The sequence below is a fragment of the Poecilia mexicana genome, unplaced genomic scaffold (assembly GCF_051168715.1).
Source record: "Poecilia mexicana isolate PSO_F unplaced genomic scaffold, ASM5116871v1 scaffold_17, whole genome shotgun sequence".
NCBI classification, from domain to species: domain Eukaryota; kingdom Metazoa; phylum Chordata; class Actinopteri; order Cyprinodontiformes; family Poeciliidae; genus Poecilia; species Poecilia mexicana.
The window spans coordinates 3,273,769-3,290,000 of NW_028263386.1; the positions used below are offsets into that span (position 1 = coordinate 3,273,769).

The 16,232-nt window shown below is 39.7% G+C and overlaps 1 protein-coding gene across 1 annotated transcript in view; it reads left to right on the top strand.

The window, feature by feature from the left end:
- The window catches only part of LOC106906222 (receptor-type tyrosine-protein phosphatase N2-like), a 184,641-nt gene that overhangs the window by 85,671 nt on the left and 82,738 nt on the right, over positions 1-16,232 (top strand). The gene's annotated exons all lie outside the window — the stretch shown is intronic.

Here is a 16,232-nt window from a genome sequence, read left to right on the forward strand (position 1 = left end):
TGGCTTAAGAAAGACCTACAGTGTCAAAGTAAGTATTTCTAAAAAATGACAAATTAAAATATTTAATATAAAATGAGTGACTGCATAAATATTCACCATAAAACTATAGCCAGCCAGGGAGCAGAAGCAGCTGAAATTGTCACCTTTTTTTTTTTTTTTTTACACCTAATCAAACTGTCTTTCTTTGCATTAGAGAGATGCAGCTTTTAAAATGTTATTCTGGTGAATTCCTTTCAAGCTGCTTCTACTCAGTCTGTTTAGTTTCCTTGTAACTAATATTTGGTCTCAGTAAATGCTGCACAGGGGAGAAGTTAAAACACTGATGTACAATCACACAGCAGCTGCAGTTAAAGGCTCTCATTCATGCTATAAAGAAATTATGAGTGTTATTAATTTTAAGTAAGGCAATCTGTTCTGAGTTGACAGAGGACAAATAAAAAGTAATGATAATAAAGTAACATTTTTTCATGTTTTAACAGACGCCTGTGACATGAACTGTCATCTTTCCTTTGGTTAAGTCTGTGTCATGGGTTATTTTTTCATCATACTATGTTTTTTTTGTTGTTGCTTGATTCATATTGTATCAGACAAGCATGTTTTACAAATCTTCATCTGCTTTCATAGGGGCAGTGTTATGTTTTCCAGCCACATTTTACTATTTTATAACACAATCAAAAAACGCTGTATATATCAAATATGACTTGAAAGAAACTTGATTTTGTAATTTACCAACTTGAAATTGGGCCTCTGTCTCTTTAAAAGCTTCTGCTTTCTAAAACTCCGACTTCAGGAAGTGGTCACAACATGGCTCCTGTATTAAGTTCCACCAGGTGTTTGCTAATTGCTGCTGGCTAGTCTGATACAGTCTGATAATCATTTTGATAGGGAATAACATTATAACATGGTATAAATATCAAAAATCAATTTTACATAATCCTTTCCCTTTATAAATACAGGATTTTCAGATTTGAAATGTTTTTGTATTTTTAAAACTTGGTTGGAATCAGCAAAACGCTGACACCACTAACGACAAATCTTCACCTGTTGAGGTCATAATCTGTACCAAGCCGTTCCACCGGTCACGTTGGCATCCTGCTCACCAGACGTTTTAGACGGTTTTACGTCGGGAAGAAACTGCCGACACGCAACATAAACTTTCCTTGAACGCGCCGAGATCAAATGAGGTCAACTGCTGGGTCACTTTGCATTCCCTTCAGCGCTCTGATCCGTCTGAACAGAGAGCAGCTACTCCTGATTTCCTCCTGGGTCAGGGATCAGGAGGCAGCCGCTCTGAGCTCCTCCACTGCAGAGTTAGGCGGCTTACCAGCCACCGTGGCTGCCAGAAATTTGCTGGATCCTGATGGACACACTGTGTGATTTACTGCGACAAGCGGAACAAATGTCAGCAATGAGGTCACCTTGGGCTCCAGGTCGGCAGCCGATGATGAACCTGATCGGCTTCTGAGAGACGCTCACACAAACCCAGGCGCCTTCACAGAGAATATCAAGCTCCATTCAGAAACTATAACTCAGTAATATACTGCAAAAAAGATTCTACTGACATCTGCCAGGCGTTGTGGTTAGTTATTTGGGTAGTATTGACCAAAAATAATTACAATATTAATGTATGGTGTGCAAAATAAACTACAACCCCAAAAAAGTGTGAAAAACTTTTTGAGCTACATGTCAAACATTCAGACATGGAAACTTACTTAATTTTTTGTTGTTGCTCAACAGAATGCAAAGTAAAGATCATTTCAATCTTGTAACAAATGGAAAACTTTATTTAAAGTCCAGTAAAGCTCATTGAAAGTTGGATTATTAGGATTTATTAGACCCTACCAGCCATAGTAAAGATTTTCCATGTGAATAATATATGGTGTCCCATATTTCCTGCTCTTGTTTTTAAATCCTGACAGATTATCTGCAGTCAACAGCATACAGCACATACAGATTTAAATGTTAACAATAAAATTTAAAAAAATCAGTTTTAAAACACACAACCGACATGAGAGACATTTGGACTAGCTTGTGAGAACTGGTTAAAACTTGAGTTGCAGCAACGGACAAAAGAAAAAAGTCAAAGTAGGGTAAGGAAGTATGCAGTGGTCTGAGGATGAGGTAGTCAGGTACGGAAATAAATAGGATTGGGAAAGGAAGCATGTCAGGTTAGTCAGCAAGTGAGGCTTATAAATAACAAGGAAAGTAAGAAGTGAAGCAGCTCAGGCTGAGGAATCAAGTTGGGTAAGGGTACGGAAATCCATTTTTCTTCTTGCAGGTCTGTTGTGTTCAGCATTATGAACCTGTTTGGTGCACATAACTCATTGTCAGAAAGCATAAGGTAACTTGTTGAAGCTCACCAGGAATAAAAGAGCAGCTGAATTTTAAAAGCAGCAGGTTAATAAAACGCATCAAACACTCAGAAGTAGGATAATATAAAACAAATCTGTATCTGATATCACAGCCACGATGAAATCTGTGCTTCAGTAAGATGATTTAACAAGGACAACACAGAATATTATTTTACAGTCATGCTGTTGTTCTTAGCTTATTAGTTTTGTGGGTGAAAGGCCTCACACTGCAGGAATATCTGCCTTTTATCCTTTGACTCGACTTCACACATGTACCTTCTAATACCTGTTTACTCACTGGTCACATACCTGACTGCTGTTTCATTTCTCTTCTTGTGTGCTTTTCTTAGACTTTCATTTCTATTTTTTTTAGCACTTTTATCTGAGTTCTGTCAGTATTTTGCCAGTGGCGGCCATTTATTTACAATCCAGAGTCTGTTGCTCTGACTCATGGGTGGAACAGTCGATGCCAAACCCTCTCCATCCCAGCCTCCCTCTTTCCTCCTTGTTTTGGAGAAATGCCAGATAACCAAGAGGGAACATCAGTTATGTTCACTAAATGAGTTCTTAATAAAATTGTCTTTGTAGAAGAGCAGTTTTAGGGATAAGGCAGCCAAAAACAACTGGTTTGGACCTCAACCAGACACCGTATGTGAACCAGGCTTAAGAACAAGCGGCCACTCCTCAAAGTTTCTCACCTCTCCAGTTTTTCATCCTGCCTGGATGTAATGAACAACTGCTGGATGAGGTGGCACATTGGGCGAGGATAACATCTTGATATGTCTGGAAAAATTCCCTTATCGTAACTTTACGCATCAGGCCGCTGCTGCTGCAGGCTGTGTTGATATCCAGATGCATTTACTTTGCGTCTGTCGTTTTCAGTGGCTTGTCTTTGATTTGATGTTGCCATCGCAGTGAAGGGCGTCCTGCAGGCAGGCAGAGTTTTCTAAAGGTGAAAAGTGACACAATTTATGACTTTATTCCAACATGTTTCTCTTAGCGATAAGTCAGGACTTTGCTTACAGCATCAGAGGATATGTGCTGCATCTCATCGGACGCTGATGTGGGGCGTGATTAATACAGGTTTAGGAAGATGAAGTCTTGTGTCCTACGTGAAGCTGCCCTCCCATAGTGGATTCCTTTTACCTTGACTGGACGGTTATATGAAGCTGCTGTGTAGATGTTGTTGAACATGGATTGAGGTCAGACCCGTCTCTCTCTCTGTTCTTCTGAAATGATTCCTCGCTGTTGGAACAGCTGCATCACTTCAGGTGGAGGCGTTTCCTGACTGATGTGAACCCAGCAGACTGCTCACCTTGTAGCTCTCTGACAATTCAGGAAAAGCATCCAGACGTAAAGCCAGGTCCAAAATGGATGAATGTCCAGGATCAATTACGCCACACCAAAATCAGCTCTAAAGTGCCAGAGAGGTGATGAGTTGTTGTTCTTGAGTTTAGTTGAAGGTTCTCTAGATGAAGCTAAGATTATGGGACTAAGTTTCTTCATGGTTTCATTCAAATGACGTGGTTCCTGTTCAGCCAGGATATAGATTAGCAGTTTAAAATCTGGGTTTGTGGTTTTCAGTGGAGAAATTTTGGATTTTGATTTTCTGCCCCAAGTGGAAAAGTTTAAAGGGGCAGGATTAAAATCAACTTTTTTGATCTTTACGTCATATTATTTTATTTCTTTATCACCCAGAGTGTTGCTTTGATTCTTTCATGCATGGATGAGAAATCCTTAATTAGACATTTAATTGTGCTATAAGACGGTTAAGTCGAGGTTTAAAACCCCGTTTAGAGCTGCCTTTCATTAAGCAGAGCATTAATTGATCAATATTTTTGTAAATTTACTTGATGTTTTTGATGATGGCTTTTGACAAAATAAAATGTCTGTTGCCTGTTTCATAGTCGGTTACTTCACTATGTTTTTATGTTGTAAAGCAGTTTGAACTGCCTTGTTGCTGAAATGTGCTCTGCAAATAAACTTTACTATAAGTTGTGAGCCAGTGCTGCTCAGCTAAGGCGAAGCTCTGAATTTACTAGAGGATCCAGATCCTGACAGCAGCCAATCAAAGGACTGACATTGTCCGATGAGTCGCTCCTTCAGGAAACAGGATTTGTTTTTCGGACACGTCCATCTGGGAGGAGGCCTGGAGGGCGAGCCTCTACTTGCAGGAGAGAATGTTTTAAAGTTGTGCTGGGAATTTAAGTATCCTCAGATGAGTTGGAGGAGCCAACAGAAGAGAGAGGAGAGATTTGTCCAAGACAGGATTCTCACTTTTAGATAAGTACTGGAGGACGGATGGAGAGTAGAAGTATTTAAAATACTGCTGAGTATTTTAAAGCGCATCTTTAAAAGGCCTAAATGAAAATAAAATAATCAATTGTGAACATAGCAGTAAATCTCAAGTAACACTGACAACTGAAATGTCGGCCTTTGCTTAGAAATCATTTTTCTGTTTCTGTTGTTCGGTTTAAAGGCTTTTCCATTTTGTACTGTGACAAAAAAAAAAAAAATCATTCACTGCTTCTTTCCCTCTTGTTCTAGCTGCTGTCAGACTTTTCTTTTAATGTTTTACCCATATTTTCTACAGTAAATCAGTTTTGGTCCTGGCTTACAGTCGATCCAGTGTGAAGAAAACCTCAAGCATTTAAAACGGAGATCGTTGCACAGGCAATATGAGGAGGTGGGCAAAAACAATTGAAAGCTTAAAGTTCTCTATGCTAGTGATTAGACCGCTCGTCCTCCCTCCAGTCATAATGGACAATTTCTTCCCTTAAGTGGAGTATCAGCAGTGCTAAAGCCTGATCCAGTCTCCAGCGAGAGCCTTCATCATCTAACTGCAGAATCACTTGTCCTTGGCTGCAGTGCGATGCCAGCGGGCTGCATGTGAAAAAACACGCTCAGAGCATGTATGAACACAGAGAACAGAAACATTCATGTTCTAGTGAACCATTGTCCAGCAGAACACATTAAATGTCTCAAACACGGCTGGTAGTGTTGCTTTAAAAAACTCAGTCCATGTTCATTCATCTTAGATTACAAAAAATTACAAATATATATCTCTGTTGGCCATTCATCCAAGACTGGCTTTGTGGTTACACAAAGTCTCACTCTGTAAGTCAGTGGTTCCCAATCTTTTTCTTCTGCGACCCCCCAGTGGTTTCCAAACATTTTCTGCGCCCCCCCCCCCCCCATGGATTACAAATGGCTGTCTGGTTGAAACGACGCGTGTGACGGTGTGACGTGGGGGGAGGGGGTGCAAAATGAATGTACGTAGCTGAAAATAGACACCAACATCGGTAGCCTACAAGGTACTTGTTAAGCTTAAGGTTCTGTATTGATATTAGCTAGTCATTTACTCAACTCAGTCGGTTAGTTTGGAGGGAAAAACTGTGAAAAGTTCTTTGCGTTTTGCTGGTTTGCTGCCGTGATTCTAACACAAACCTACGTAGCTCCGCCCAGCAGCAGCAGGTCTCCTTCACAGGTGGAAACCCAGCGAGCGTCGTAGCGCTCATGTTGCGTTTAAAGGCGGCTCGGAAAAACAGGTTACAACATGTTAACAACGGATTAAACAGTTTTAACTGCTGATAAAAGTGACAGAGGACACAAATATGGGAAGTGTGGAAGCCTCTACTGTATCAAATTGACATAGGAATAAGAGAGTTGGCCATTCTAAGGTAAAAACCCAGCGCATACAGTGTTCATGTTTTGTTTTGTTTTTTATCCAGACGGCTTCCCGCGCCCCCCTTGCAATGACACGGCGCCCCCCCTAGGGGGCGCGCCCCACAGTTTGGGAACCTCTGCTGTAAGTGAAAAAAAAAGAACAATGATGGGAAAAACCTGTTGAAGTGACCTCTGGTCGACCCCTGTCTCACCTCAGTTAGTACTATTCAGATATTCAGCGCATTAATAGTATTAAATAAGATGGTTACTACATGAGGCAGCCCCTTCGCACAGCAGGTTTTAATGCTGAAATCAACTTATTTTTGTGTTTTTAGTGATTATTGATAAGCTATCAACATGTGTTGATAATATGGTATGAAGCAGATAATCTGTGAAAAGATCAACCTTCTCCACTTCCTCCCTGAGCTGCTTCTGCCATCTGAAGAAATGCATCAAAATCAACCAATCAGAGCTAGGAGACGGGTCTTAGCGCTGTCAATCAATCTCGTGTATGAGCTGCTAAATGTGTTAATGGTGGAGAAACAATTTACTGTTGCAGGAAAACTGTTTAACTGCCATCATTGGTGGCTTTACATAGCCTATCATGTAAATGCAGAGGGAGTAATGAGCAGCGCTAAGCCCCGCCTCCTGGCTCTTATTGGTTGTTCCTTGGTAGCACTGGGAGAAGGCAGATGAGCTCTGTTGCTTCACATATCTGTCTCATACTGTCACAACATGGTGACAGTTTGCACTAATATGTAAAAAAATGTTTTATAAAAGTTACATTTTGCAACTTTAATTGATAAAAATTAACTGTTTCATTTAACTTTAGTTCACTGGTAGTAACTTTTATTTTGTCTTGAGGATAAAGATTTGGTAAACCAACCAGAGTACCTAAAGGTTTGCATGCATTTATGTTTTTAGCTCAATCATCCAAAGTGTAATACAAATGTTGTTCTGCTGTTTCTGCTAAGCATAACAGGTCTATTACAAACTGGTTCCTTTGAAAGGAAATGGTAGCATCCACCAGAAAGCAGCCCATATGGTTGCTTCCATCATATCACAACTGGTGGTGTTATTTCTATCAGCCTTCCTCATTGCTGCCTTAAAATATTCCATCACATACTAAACTATGTGAACCAGCCCAGGCTGCAGCAGCTGGCGATCAGACAGCGAAGCTGCTTTCTGGCCAGCAGCTCCACCGTCGGCTCTCAGCCTCTTCTGTAACCCAGACAGCCCAGAAGATGAGTCATGTGTACTGTAAAGGTCATCCATCAGAGCGTAAGAGCGGCGAGGAACGAGGGAGACGAAGGGGGGATGAGAGGAAGGCAAGTGGATGGAGGAGGGAGGCGTTAAGTGTTGGCTTTCCATGTCAATTTTTCTGTCAGGAGCAGTAAGTGGAGCCTCTTCTTCTGCTGCTTCTTCTTGCACTCACTTTGTAGTGTTTCTTCTGGCAGCAGGCGCCAACACGGCCCAATTTAACCTCAGAGCATTAACACATGGCAAACTTTTGGCAGAATTTCAAACATGTTATTTAAGTCGCCTGGCTTCCAGCAAAGGTTTGGTTAGTCAAAGGATTTTAGGCTCTATATTTGATGCCGAAAGTATCTGGGTGATGCGTAATGAGACTGACTTTACTGAGAAATATTATGGTTTTAATCTCATACTTGCAGTTTTACCATATAAAATATGAACTCTTTACCAGATTCAAAATTAATCTGAATTTCCATACCATGAAATACAGAAGAAACAATTATCTCAAAATTCTTTTTTCTCAGAATTCTGAATATTTTCTGAATTCTGACTATTTTTCGATTTTCAACCTTTTTTTTTTTTTTTTTTTCAGAATTCTGGATTTTTGATTCCCTGAGATTAAATTTCGTTGAGAAAAACTTTTTTTTTGTTTGTTTGTTTTGTTTTTCCCCAGCGGCCCTAATAATACATTTTAAAGAAACTCATATTGAAAAGTTCTTGTGACTTTTTCTCAACAATGAAGCCAAGCTGGAGACGCTTGTGAAAAATTTCACAACCCTTACCCCCTCCTCAAGAAAAACATAGTTATATATATGTATATATTTATGTATCAAAACAATAGAGTGAGGTCCAATGTTGCTGTCAAACTGTGCTGTAAACCCAGATTGAGACTCATTGTCTTACCAGACCTTAATAATCCTGTTACTACAAATCCATCTGACCGTCCTAAATCAAACACCAGGCAGTCTTTACTCTGACTATCCCCAGAGTTTTTGCCGTCCTGTCATTTTGGTTCTCTTTTATCCGAAGATGGAGAGCTGTTACCTTTTCCGCACCTCCTTCGCCTCCTTGGCGGCTTGAAGCCGATGGCTCGGCTCCGGTAGGTTTGATAGATGGGGGGGCCTTGCTTTTGGCAGCCTTATCTCCGGGCTCGCCAAGCAGTCGTCATCTGCCACTTATCGCGTCTATAAACACCTCCTGTATATACTCTGCTTAGGGGGATGGGAGAGAAAAAATGGTGGCAAAGGGAGAATGCTTCAGGAAATAACCTGAGGAAGAAGCAAATACTCATATTGATAAATTGGACAGAGTATAAAATATGTTTGTCCTGCTGGCCATATCTGTTAGCCTCCTGATCTATAGCAAACAAAAATATATGATGGAAGAGCAAGGGAGGAAGACAAATATGAAAAAATGAGGTTCAGTACGTTTTGAGCGCAAATAGAAACAGAATAAAAGTTTTAGGAAGTGAGATTCCAGTCGGACATGAAGTGCTGAACGTTAGCAGCTGAGTAACATGATAAAATGTTAGCGTGCTCTCCTCCTGCCTCTGAGTGTCGCTGGTTAGTTTATTTCTGATGTAATTGTTGGTGGCGTAGTGAACTGTGTAATTAGAAGCCGTCACCCCATTAGAAATTACAACCAACATAAAACAGAGTTATAGAGTTTTTGAAATCGTCAGCAGGAACTAAAAATGTTCAAGCTTTACACGGTTTGTGTGTTTGGTGGTCAGCAGAAAGACACATTCTTAATAAAAGGGCATTAAATATGTATAGTTGTATCTGTTGTCACACCTTTAAACTACTGGATTTAACTGGATAAAACTGTAAAGTGTAGGATACTTGCACTAAAAAACTAAACTAGACTAAAACTACTTGGTGATTCTTGTGTTTTTGCAGTGTCTGACCTCGAGAGAGATTTTTTGTTTAATGAAAGGAAGTCCTTGATGTAAATTACTGTGAAGTCTGGTGTTTATCTGAAATGGCAGTTTATGAGTTTAATGTCAGCATGGCAAAGAGTTTCAGCATAAAGAAAGTTTAGAAGAGCCAAACAAACTTTAACTGTTTTTCATAAGCTAAAATTGTGACAAAATGAAGTTGAAACCAATGAAAACTGTAAAGCGATGAGTTGTAGTTTTTTATGAGTGGGACAAAAACTAAAGAAGCAATTTGAGAAAATGTTTTTGGAGCTAAACTATTTTAGAGGTCACTACCTCTTTTTATGACTCGACTCAATTTCTCAAAGGTCAACTCCGCTCACTTCCAGAAAGAAACTCACTTTCTTCAGACTTCTCCCATAGATGCTGTTTCATATGGTTTGAAGAACCAAAAATGTATTTAATGTGGGATTACTTGTCTGTGTGTTTTCATCTGTGTGCTGCGTCCAGAAGTTTGTTGTTTTGTGGGTATTAATTTGTGAGCGGTCTGGATGCTTTCCTGTCGGTGTCTCCAGGGTCTTGTGTGTTTAATAAATTGTTTCCGTAGACTAACGGAGGTGTTTATTACTTGCCTTTTAAGATATGAATGAATCATATGGAGCGGAAGCAAAGACCTAAATGACATCAATTAAGGCGATAAACGATGTTTAACACATCAAGGGACACGGACACATTATGGGTGTTGGATAAGTGCATCGCCGCGAGTTCAACCTCAACCAAAATAATTCAACATGATTAGAGATGCAGACTCTGTAACCCTGAGGTTACATTCAAAGCCAAGAAGCGTTTTAATTACCTTTACTTTAGGAGGTGTACTACTGTATAAAACCACTGATAACATTCAAAACAGGGCCTTTATTATAGATTCCTTCATTTAAAGATACAAACGCCAAAGGTTACCCTGGAGACCAAAGTTTCTCCTTGTGAGAAAAAGCTTCCCAGAAACTCCTTTTCTAATATGAAAGTTACACTTTCCAATTAACTTTATCTAAAGAGATCTAAGTGGAAGATGATCATCCTTCCACCATACTTTAGGTCTTCCTGGTGATAAACTGTTTATTTTCCAAACATGGTTTTATGCGTAAAGGCTGAATCTTTCCATTTCAAAGCTTGTTGTTAATTATTCCCGTAGAACTGAGTTGTGCTGTTGTAGGAAACAGCTCCAAACCGCCAGGCTTGATCAACCCGTTTCTAACTGTAGGGTCACCAGTGGTGTTCACGGAGCTTTAACTGGTTGTTGTGTTTTACTCTTACAGCTGCTAAGATGTTTTTGTGCTGCAAGGTTCAGTGTCATTGGTAAGTTTCCCAACCTTTAAGTAAAAGCAGAATGTTTATTTTACTGACATGTTCATGCATTTGGCAGAATTTGCTGATATTTGACACATTATAGATGCTTTCATCACCCTCAGTGGGTCAAACTGAACATGGAAATATTTGATTATATTGACTACTAGAAAATGTAGCTTTATATTGCAAGGCAAAATATTAAATAATCAATATTATACCTGCACAATGTGTGCAGAAGCTCACATGACTGAATAAAAATGAGAGTAGTATTTTTTACCTTTACTTCTAACATAATCTTAGCATAATAATTCGGCAAAACTGTAGTTTGACTTGAATTGGATTAAGATAATTCCCATGTTACTCTGTGAATCTATTTCCTTTCCTATTTTTTCATTTTATCTCGAATGTTTTTATTATTTCTCCTTTTCCTCATCCAAGCGTCACTTTCCACTGTGAACAAGTTCTCACTGTTTACTGTACACATTATTTTCTTTCTTCACCAGACGGTGTTTCTGTCATCATCTTTCTGTCGTCTCACATTTTTTGCTCCTCATTTAATAATGTTTTGTCCTCAAGTGAACTCTTGATGCTCCATTTGTTCAGTCTTTTTAAATGCAATTATTTGTGGCGTTTCTTTGGAAGCCTTTGCAACTAATAACGCTTTGCTGCTTCTTTCTAGATTAATGCAGCCAATAACATCAACCACCGGGGGAGTCTGGTGGTCAAACTCAACTGGGAATAGATTTAAAGTTGAAAAATTGATATTAGAAATTAAATTAGGGCGACTGAGACTCAACTAATATTTCTTTCTTTGTAGAAACCAACAGATAAGACTTGGGTCATTCCAGCAACTTTAAGTGTCGGTAAATGTAGCCTCATAATTTTCTTTACTTTTTGAAAGCAACAATTAACCTCAAGCTATAAAAAACCCAGTTTAACTAGAAAACTGGTGTATAAAATGATGAACGTTTCATTTTAATTTGTTATTATGTTTATGTGAAATGTTTTCTTTTGTGAAACATTTCCTGAGTTTAACACTTTTAATTACTGTGATACACTTAAAAGTCTTTATAATAAACACATTCAAGTCTCTTTTGTGCTGTGAAAACAATTTTTCACTCGTCTTTTTTATATTATTCTCATATAACTTCATAAAAAATCTTTTAAATAAAACTTCTTCAAAGGAAAACATCTGGAATTGTCACATTGATCTAGATCTATAGATCATGAACTTTGGTGTTGAGTCTAACTGCTATACTCAATTTAACTTTCCTTTCCAGTCACATGAAGCAGATGCTATTTATCTTTATTGTTAAATTAAAAGGTGCTTTAAGAAAAAAAATGTGAAAAATCCAGCAAGACACTTTTCCTTGCTGAACCTTGGTAACATAACAAACTTCATCATATTCCTGTTATGTGTTGCTGTGAAGGCGCCTGGCTCTGCGCCTTTGCTTTTTGACAGATAGCCCTTATTTCTCCACATTATATGGCCTGTGAAATGTAAAGGTGAGCAGGATGTGTGGAGGTTGTGCGGTTGGGGTAGCGGTGGTGGTTAGCGCTTGAAATAACGACCCATTCTGTTGGTCCAAGACCGTTGGAGCCAGCCGGGGCCTTTTTCTTTTGTCAGCGGTGAAAAATGAAGCATTTCTGAATCCACAGCACTCGCTGTGCTTCCCTCTAGGCGCCTCAGATACATTGAGTTAACATAAAGCAAAATTCAAGATGGGGGCGGCATCGTTGACAAATGAAGCGCCTCCGTGTGTTTTGGAGGACAAATAAAGGGCCCTTTTCCTTTTTAGAAATAAGATTTGCTCCATGTTTGTTCCCTTCAGGCTCAGTTTTCCACTCTGGCTTGAATGTTTCTGAGAATGACGATGGAAGATGGAATATTCTTGAAACAGAAAAAACAGAGAATGATGTGAGCAAAGACCATTTACCTTCAGCCTGCAGACCATTGCTGCTTCATTCCCATTTTGTTACATTACGGCTTATTTTCGCACCGCGCTGCTTGTCAGCCTGAAAGAAAAGTCGCCGCTCTGTCTGATCACGGCATCTGGTCTGTTGCAGCCTCTTAAAAATGGGTCCAATTTGGGTTTCGGCAGCGAGAGCTTGCTGGGGTACAAATGAGGCACCTCAGCTCGGCTGTCCACAAGCTGTGCTCTCATCCAACTTGGACTCATTTACAGTCTGCAGGAGAGAGGAAGAGCGGATGGTCCGAATAGCCGTTGGCTGCGTTTCGGGGAGACCGTGGCGTTTCGAGGTCCAGAGACTTGTGGGCTAATTAAAAGGAGCTTGCGGCCTGTGATGTAGTCACGCTCACTGGCTGCTATGGCCGCCACTCCAGGACGCCAGACAGACGGTGGCATTACTGTGCAGTTTCCTCGTTCCCTCCGGATGAAAATCATGTTGAACATTCTCTCATGTTTGTGTCTGAGAATGTCTGATTCTGCAGCAGCCATTAGATGTGTGTGCATGTAGGTGTGACACTCTGTGGGAGAGAGCTCGTCTATTAAAGCTTGCCCAACACTGAAACTTGAAGCACGTTGGCACATTCAATTATGAAGGCGCATTGAGGATCAAAGTCTTCTGTTGTTTCAGGGAGATGAGGGCTAAATCTGGCTCCGTTTTCCATCTATGACAGATTTTTATTCCTTTAAGCAATTAATCAAAGGGGCAGTATTATGTAAAATTGACTTTTTTTCAGCTTTCCATCATGTCATAATTTTATCCCCTCATCAAAAACAAACCTGGACATGTACGATTCAGAAATCCTTTATTCTCCCATGACAACCATTCAGCTCTACAAAACGCCTCACACCGGAGCCCTCCACCATAAGTCCCCCACTCAGCTCCTTCAGACTAGCCAGCAGTAATTAGCAAACACCTGGTGGAACTGCTGAGCTCATTATATGAGCTGCTTTTCAGTGAAACCCTGGTAAAAATGTTGCTAAAGGGCCAATAAAGGAGCCATGTTGTGATGACTGCCTGTCCTTTTCAAAGCAATGAATTACTAAGTTGAATTTATTTTAAGTTAGATTTGAAATAAATAGCATTTTATAACAACTGAAGTTAATATAGTTATTTGTTTTTTCTATAAAATGCCACTCTGCGCCTGGAGGGCATAATAATGTCCCTTTAAGGGTTAATGGAGGATTAATGTTGTGATGACTTCCTGAAGGTGAAGCTTCAGAAAGAGCAGGAGACAGATGCCGAGTTACGAAACATTACATTTTTTAATCATATTTGATATATTTATCATATTTATAGCAACTGAAGCTAACATAGTTGCTCCATTGTGCTGTAAAATGGTATTATGTGCCTGGAATAATGCATAATACTTCCCCTTTAATGTCTAATAAAGCAACACTCCAGCACTGTGGTACAGGAGCTGTAATATGCAGCATTTTGGTGTGACTGGACACAAAACCAATCACCTTAGATTGGTTTAAAAGCACCTCACCTCTGTGCACCTCTGAATAGTCACTTGGGCGCACTTTAAGTCATTGGAGTTGGAGTAATTACCATGGAGAAAATGTGGTGTAGAAGAATTATATCACCACAGCCGAAAAGTCATGTTTCCTGTAAGTAAAAGTCAATTAATAATTCATGCTGCCTTCAAGAGTGAGCTGATAGTTCATCACACAGAGCTGCTGTACTTCTGTGTGGGCTGAACTACTCAAGCATGGCATACTTCTGCCCACTTCCCATTTTTTGTTGCTACAAGGTTTTAATGTGAGAGGAATCTAAAATCGAGGCAAAAGGGAAGGAAAGCCTCTGCGGGTTGTAACACCAAACCAGAAGTTTGTTCAGGTGTTTCTCAAGACGGACGGCTGACAATGACAAACCAAGCCAGCCTCCATTTCTCACTGAAGGGAGTCTGCAGATGCCGGGCTTTGACAGAGCCATTAAGACATGTCGGCTTCCTGGGACATCGCGACAATGCCTTCACCCTACTTTGTCCAATATAAATCAGTCACTTGTTACTCAAACACTTCACTCCGACTTTGTTGTAGTGGAAGAAAATGTGCTGCATCTTCTTTCAGCTTAAAAAGAAACACTCCAAACGCAAATATTTTTGAGGCTGTTTTTATCCAGATTCATTAGATGTAAAATTGATTTACGCTTTTTTTGTAAGGGGTCACAGACCAGCTTCAGGACATATAAAGTTCACATCAGTGTGAGTACAAGTATATTTCAGAAGATTAGTGATGATCTGCTTCATCCAAAAGCAGCTCTATTGTGTTTTTGGGACATTGTTCCCTAAAACATTCCCAGCTAAACTTAAACCATATCATGAACAGATGAAAAAAACGAAAGAAAAATGCATTAATTTACTGTCAAATCTGCCATGAACTCGGAGTAGCTGGAACTCCGTGTCCACAGTGACGACACAAACTGGAGAAAAGAAACAGGACCAACTACCAACTCGGCTAATTCAAGTTGAAATGAAACGTGTAACAAAAACTGAGGCTGAATGAAAGCAGTGAACAGTGACGGAAACTCATGGTGGATTTTGTTGTATTCTTGGTAAATAATCATTACACCCTGAAAGAAGAAAGTGATGACAGTGACATTCCCACCCATGGTAGCAGGTTGTAATCTTCTCAGGGTAACTGTGGTTTTCAGCTCACTGTGCTTTGCCATTAGTACAGTATGTCATCTGATTTTCTCCAAAATACATTTTAAGGTCGAGACCTGCGATATCTCCACACGTTGCATAAGGTTAGCAGAGAGCCGTGCTCTGACAGATTGAAAGACTAATTGTTGAAGCTCTTTGGAGGAGTATGACAGCATCAAGACTTGCTATTTGCATATCCTTCATCTGCCTGGTGTGTCAACAAAGGAGGTTTGCTCTTTCCACTGCTGTATTCAGATGCAAAGCAAAGTGAATGTAATTATGTATGCTTTCTTTTTTTCAGAACATTTTGTTCTGGTTTTAATATGCTCTCTATCATGAATTTCAATTGAAGTCTTCTTTGTTTCCCTTTACATTAATGGGTGAAAGAAGAGAACGGTGCAGGGTTTAATTGTATTTGTGTGGAAATGTGTTTTAGTATTTGCCTGGCGGCAAGTTGGGTTAAAAATTCATATTTCATAAAGAGATGATTTGCAGCAGTAATGGCTCTTTTAGATCACCAGCACTGCAGAGGTGTTGCCGGCCGAATGTTTGGGGAAAGATCCAAAAGACGACATCACTGCCTTTAAAATCTCCACAAATCAAAAGTTCAGCAGTTTGTCTTCAGCAAAGAAAAACAATAAACATGAAGGAAGTAGAATACGACTTGAACAAATCAATCAGAATATTCAACTCCTAGCATCAGGAAAGTCTAGAATGGAAAGACCAGCATCTCCTTCACCTGCGTACTCAATTAAATGTTTTCTAAAGACTTCATTTCCTATCCATTTCATCAGTAAATTTAACCAAGCAGGATTCCCAAAGCTCCAAGACAAACCAGCTTTCAGCTTCTCCCCGGTGTGATTTAATGATCGTCAGGAAAAAAAAACGATTGATTCTTTTTTTCTTCAAGTTATTAAAGCAAAACATTCAAAAGCCTGTTTGGTAGATTTCCTTCTGCAGATTAACACCAACAACAATATCTGTGTATATGTAGCACATTTATGGTAACTTCGCAGATCATTCAGTAGAAACAAGAGCAGGTCTGGACGGTTTCTTGAACTTCACCTTTTTACTGTGCTGTTTTTACTGTTAAGCTTTGGTGTAATAAATATTTTTGTCT